Below are 6,271 nucleotides of genomic sequence, written 5' to 3'. Positions count from 1 at the left end.
TTAGTGGAAAATAGGCGCATAGGTAGGTTTGCTGCGCATTAGTCGTGCGCAGTGTGAGCAGTCCATGTGCGCACACAGCGCATGCGCCTCTCAGAACCATACCTGCCTAACCTCTGGATTTTTCCCGGAGACTGCGGAATTTTAAGCATTTCTCCAGATCTCCGTGAAAGACCCTGGAATCTCAGGAATTTTGTAGTTCTTTCCGGTTTGTCATATTCTCCACCCGATTGGCTGCTGCCGGTAGCCAATCGGGTGGAGGTGTGGGCGGGACCCGGAAACGGCAGCAGCAGAAGAGCAGAGGGAGCTGCCGTGGGCCCACGGAGCCTGCCTGCCTGCAGTGCTGCAGCCTGCCATCCGTGTGCCGTGCCAACTGCCTGAGACAGTGTGAGCGAGGATCGGGATCCACAAATTGAAGTAAGTGCGCTAGTATTTCATTTATGGTTTTTGGTTTGGATTTGGATTGGATTGAAAGCGGTATTATTACGGCGGTGACGCTGCTTCGTTTTGCTTACTATAGCATTGAATGAAAGATTTCCAATGCTATAGTAAGCAAAATGAAGCGGCGCCACCACCGTAATAATGCTACTGAGTTTACCTTTTTGACAGGTGGGCGGAGCCGTGTGCAAATGGGCGGAGTCTTGTGTGGCTGTGGGCGGGGCATACATCTCAGGAATTTTGATTTTCAAATGTAGGCAGGTGTGCTCAGATCAGCGGCTCCTGCTCTTCCTTGGTGACGGTCCCTCAGAGTTCTGTGTGTGTGCTTTGGGAGACGGCTCCTGGGACCGTAGAATTCAGCAGGCAGAGGTGGCCGGCTTCAAGCGCTATGTGGTATGTCACATTCCACGAATGCTGGAGTTGTGTGGTAGGGCACCCCCTCCACCCCCACAATAAAAAGACACTGTAAGAGAAGGTGGTCCCTAAAATGGAGTTGAGAACTGGCATACAAATCGCCCTGAAACAGGCCAGTCAGTGGGACATGGTGTGGTGCCACAGCCTGGGCATGCAAGTACGTGAGTCTGTAAAGCCGGGGCCTGCCACGGCAGCACAAGTCAGGGGCGCAACGAAACCTACATTTTGTGGTGGTTAAGGGGGGCGGCGCTAACCCTTCAAATGATGAGAGAGACTTGTGCTTCAAAGACGGTGGGGGGGGCAAAACTTATTTGTTTGGGGCGTCTCACTTCTTTACGCATTCTGATGAGAACATTCTAGAGCACCTTCAATGTTACAAGCAGTTAACTCTCTCCTTTAAGTCTGAAAGCACCCACTTATGGACTGCTGTGAGAATGAGCGGTCTCCTGTCCCCGCTCTACCCTTCCAATCCTCCCCCTGAGATGCAAGTACTGACCCTACATCACGATTTCTATTGCCTCAAAATATATGCATATGTATGCAGATGCTAACAGTGAAATGCTTTACATTAGTAATGGCCGGCCCTTTGTTAACAGCGAATCCCAGGCGCCGATTCATAACCTGTGTCCCGTTCTGTCTGGCTACTCTGTAGCTCAACCAAGTCCAGTCAACATAGCCCAAAAGTTCAGGGGGGCTGAAGTCCGGTCAGCTCAATGGTGTTGGAGCACTGGCACAAGTCTGCGGAAAGTGAGAGCAAGTTAACTGCAAAATCAGTGTATGATATAACTTTTAAATTACTTTTCAAACTTAAACCAAAAACGGTCTCTATCTCTAAACTGTAAACACTACACTCTACATGCCAAACACTAAACTCACTGTTCTGAAGTCTACAGGCTACAATCTATTCTCTGCATTCTAAACTCTACTCTCTAAACTGCACACACTACACTCTACATGCCAAACACTAAACTCACTGTTCTAAAGTCTACAGGCTACAATCTATTATCTGCACTCTAAACTCTACTCTCTAAACTGCACACACTACACTCTACATGCCAAACACTAAACTCACTGTTCTAAAGTCTACAGGCTACAATCGATTCTCTGCATTCTAAACTCTACTCTCTAAACTGCACACACTACACTCTACATGCCAAACACTAAACTCACTGTTCTAAAGTCTACAGGCTACAATCTATTATCTGCACTCTAAACTCTACTCTCTAAACTGCACACACTACACTCTACATGCCAAACACTAAACTCACTGTTCTAAAGTCTACAGGCTACAATCTATTATCTGCACTCTAAACTCTACTCTCTAAACTGCACACACTACACTCTACATGCCAAACACTAAACTCACTGTTCTAAAGTCTACAGGCTACAATCGATTCTCTGCATTCTAAACTCTACTCTCTAAACTGCACACACTACACTCTACATGCCAAACACTAAACTCACTGTTCTAAAGTCTACAGGCTACAATCTATTATCTGCACTCTAAACTCTACTCTCTAAACTGCACACACTACACTCTACATGCCAAACACTAAACTCACTGTTCTAAAGTCTACAGGCTACAATCTATTATCTGCACTCTAAACTCTACTCTCTAAACTGCACACACTACACTCTACATGCCAAACACTAAACTCACTGTTCTAAAGTCTACAGGCTACAATCGATTCTCTGCATTCTAAACTCTACTCTCTAAACTGTAAACTGCAAACTGTAAACTGTAAACTAACTATAAACTGTAAAATAAAGTATATACTAAACTATGCTGTACAAAATGTGATTAACCCCTTCCTTTTCTCAGACGCCTGCAATCAGCTGGAGCCGCAGCCCGGGGAAGTCAATGCCACAAGGGGGTTTTGCACGGGTGCAAGAATTGTACCTCAAGAAGAGACAGCAGCCTGCAGTCACCTCCTGGCCAACTAGGGCAGCACCACCTACCAGGCCTGCCACCGCCGCCAAAACCTTTAGGGACTGGGCAAGGAAATAAATGGGAGGTCCAAGGAAATTCAAAGCATCTGGACCGTGTGGAAGGCATGAGGGGGGCGTTTTAAGGAGAGGCCTGATAGGGCCTTTCATAAGGGCTCTGCCGTGAGAATGTTTTATGTATGTTCTTGTATGTTTTTTTTTATTTGTGGCCAGTCATTGTGGCACTCTTTTTGTTTCATTTTAAACGGCCTCATCACGAGTTTGGTGGTATACCTTAAATGCAGCGGTAATGCTATTACCGCCGCATTTAAGGGTCTGCCAAATCACAGGCTTGGCGGATTTACCCCAGGTCTGAGCTGGGGGCAAACCCACCAGGATTTTGCCAATTTTCGGCGCTATTACTGCCAGTGGAAATACCACCGGCGGTAATAGCGCCAAACATTCCCCATTGGGCCCGATGGGGAATGGGGACTTACCGTTCTGCCAAACCCGTGATCCGGCGCGAATAGCACCAGGGGGTTTGGCGGTAGGGCTAACTCGTGATGAAGCCCTTTGCGTTACTGTTTGTTACATTGAAGTAACAGCTTTTATTTATTTTTCTAATAAAGTGTGTTTGCAACCCTTGAGACATTTGCCATGTTATCAGATCAAATTAAATCAAAAACATGTTTATTTATGACTTTCTGTTGCTAAAACATACCTATAAAGCAAATAACACATTTCTTTCCTCACTAAATTAAAGACAGAACACCCACGCACAACATCATTAAAAGTAAATGATAAAACAACGCGCTTAATTCCACACCATTAAGCTCATAAATAGAGACTCGTGATGCAAGACTCGCAGGCGTGAGCAGGCCCAGGACCGGCAACCAAGCGCACCCCCTATTCAAACAAGGGGCCAGTACAGCCAATATTTGCAAGCTGATTAAAACAACAAAAACGTGATAAGATAAACCTGCTTGGCTGCTTTAAAGAATGTTGATCCACGATTCCTTCCTCTGTGCATTAAATCCGAGACAGCAGACGGCGTGACCCATTTCCCGCTTCTCAGACGCTTCAGCCAAGCGCTGTCTAAAGTTGCAGGTCAAAGGGCACACAAACAAAAGGCGGGCAATATCCCCTCAGTGTGCTCGCAACCCACCTGATCTGACAGTTAGCATTGTGCTATACATCTAACCGTATCTGCCTGCAACGCACCTGATGTGACTGTTAGCATTGTGCTATATATCTAACCTTATGTGCCGGCAATGCGCCTGATGTGACTGTTTGCGTTATGCTATATATATCTAACCTTATGTGCCTGCAACCTACCTGATCTGACTGTTAGCATTATGCTATACATCTAACCTTATGTGCCTGCAACCCACCTGATCTGACTGTTAGCATTATGCTATACATCTAACCTTATGTGCCTGCAACCCACCTGATCTGACTGTTAGCATTATGCTATACATCTAACCTTATGTGCCTGCAACCCACCTGATCTGACTGTTAGCATTATGCCATATATGCAGCCTTATGTGCCTGCAACAACACCTGATGTGACTGTTAGCATTATGCTATATATCTAACCTTATGTGCCGGCAACGCACCTGATGTGACTGTTAGCATTATGCTATACATCTAACCTTATGTGCCTGCAACCCACCTGATCTGACTGTTAGCATTATGCTATACATCTAACCTTATGTGCCTGCAACCCACCTGATCTGACTGTTAGCATTATGCTATACATCTAACCTTATGTGCCTGCAACCCACCTGATCTGACTGTTAGCATTATGCTATACATCTAACCTTATGTGCCTGCAACCCACCTGATCTGACTGTTAGCATTATGCCATATATGCAGCCTTATGTGCCGGCAACGCACCTGATGTGACTGTTTGCGTTATGCTATATATATCTAAACTTATGTGCCCACAACCCACCTGATCTGATTGTTAGCATTATGCTATATATCTAACCTTACGTGCCTGCAACCTACCTGATTTGACTGTTAGCATTATGCTATATATCTAACCTTATGTGCCTGCAACCTACCCGATCTGACTGTTAGCATTGTGCTATATATGCAACCTTACGTGCCCGCAATGTCAAACCGGATATTAAATTATGCCTCTTATTACAAACGATTTATATGTATATTGGCCCTACGCCAAGTTGCTTAAAAATTGTACGTGAATAACTCTCTGCAGCCAGGTCTTGACCCTAGAAATTGATGTAAGCCGCCATCTTGAATCAAGCCTCCATTTTAGGTTAGAAACCGCCATTTTGGGGTTTTACAAAAAGTCACCCTGTAATCTAAAATGGCCGTCTCGTGTGTCCTTGTTCTTGCCTTAACCTCTCCAACCTCTGTAGGGGAGTTAATGTCCAACCTGCCCTCAGGCTACATGTTAGGGTCATGTAGACCTTGTCCTTTGTTGACCTCGGCAGCAGGGGATTACTTGAATTAGCAATGTTAAACTACAAGTATACAAGAACAGTAATGCTATCCGAATATAATATGCAAAACATTGTTTGGTCTGTATTAAAGCAATATATAAAGAGTGTAAATGTTAAATTGAAGAATAATGGAGTGTGTTAGTAAATGTATTGAAAAGTAAACCGCATGCACGAGATATGTAAATTAGGAAAGTGAACCTGGAGCGACCCTAGCCCAGTGCATGATTAACCTGTAAGGGGGATGGACATCATTTTACAAATTGTATAAATGCGTCGATGTCCAGCTAGGAAATTCCCTCACAGCTCATATTGAACCCTGCTGGTGGTCTCTGTGATGTATTGACGGCCAAATAGCTATTTGTGTACTTTGTTGAATACTGTTCAGTTTTTGTAATGAAGATTCTGGGAATCTGTGTCGGTGTATTTTACTTTGCTCGGTGTAACAGCCGTAATATTGTATTTTTTCTGATTCCACAGATGGCGCCCGAATAGGGACCCTCAAGATTGACTTTGTCTCGTTGAAGGTTGGCTCGGCTACCGGACCGGGATCGGACGGTGCCAACAGAACTGGCCACTCTAAGATGAGAAGTGAATTCCTCGACGAAACTGCACGATCCGATCGCTGGACGGTGAGCTGTAGCCCGAGACGATGTCTTGACAAGGGTCCATATATTTGAGGTGGGTAAATTTGCCAAAAAAATCACCAGACACGTGGGTCCTTTGCATTGTCCTTAGTAACCCGATCGGGCCTCCCAGTCCTTTGGTCAGGTGAATCGTGTCCCGATTCTTAATTTAACCCTGACAAATTTTGAATTCGGAGTATTGTACTCGCGAGCACAATTATTTAACCAGGTAACACCAGAACTTTGATATGCCTGGGAAATTGTCTGCCTGCTTTAGGGCATTTTTCCGCAGTGACAGACAATCTTTGGAAGATAGCCGTCCCGCACTACAGGAGGGGTCGCCGGCATGTACTATGTACTGTAAGAAAGGCTTTGGTAGTATAGCATTTAATGACATTTGGCACA

At 45.1% G+C, this 6,271-nt stretch overlaps 1 long non-coding RNA gene across 1 annotated transcript; it reads left to right on the top strand.

Moving 5' to 3' along the window:
* Positions 1-270: 270 nt before the first annotated feature.
* Positions 271-5,656, top strand: LOC138487655 (uncharacterized). Its single transcript, XR_011274521.1, has 2 exons — positions 271-414; positions 2,672-5,656. It is a non-coding gene; the product is annotated as an uncharacterized lncRNA (long non-coding RNA).
* Positions 5,657-6,271: the final 615 nt, after the last annotated feature.

Source organism: Ambystoma mexicanum, chromosome 9 (assembly GCF_040938575.1).
Source record: "Ambystoma mexicanum isolate Mex_15411 chromosome 9, UKY_AmexF1_1, whole genome shotgun sequence".
NCBI classification, from domain to species: Eukaryota; Metazoa; Chordata; class Amphibia; order Caudata; family Ambystomatidae; genus Ambystoma; species Ambystoma mexicanum.
The sequence above is the reverse complement of the archived record's forward strand: the minus strand, read 5'-3'. Positions and strand labels throughout refer to the sequence as shown.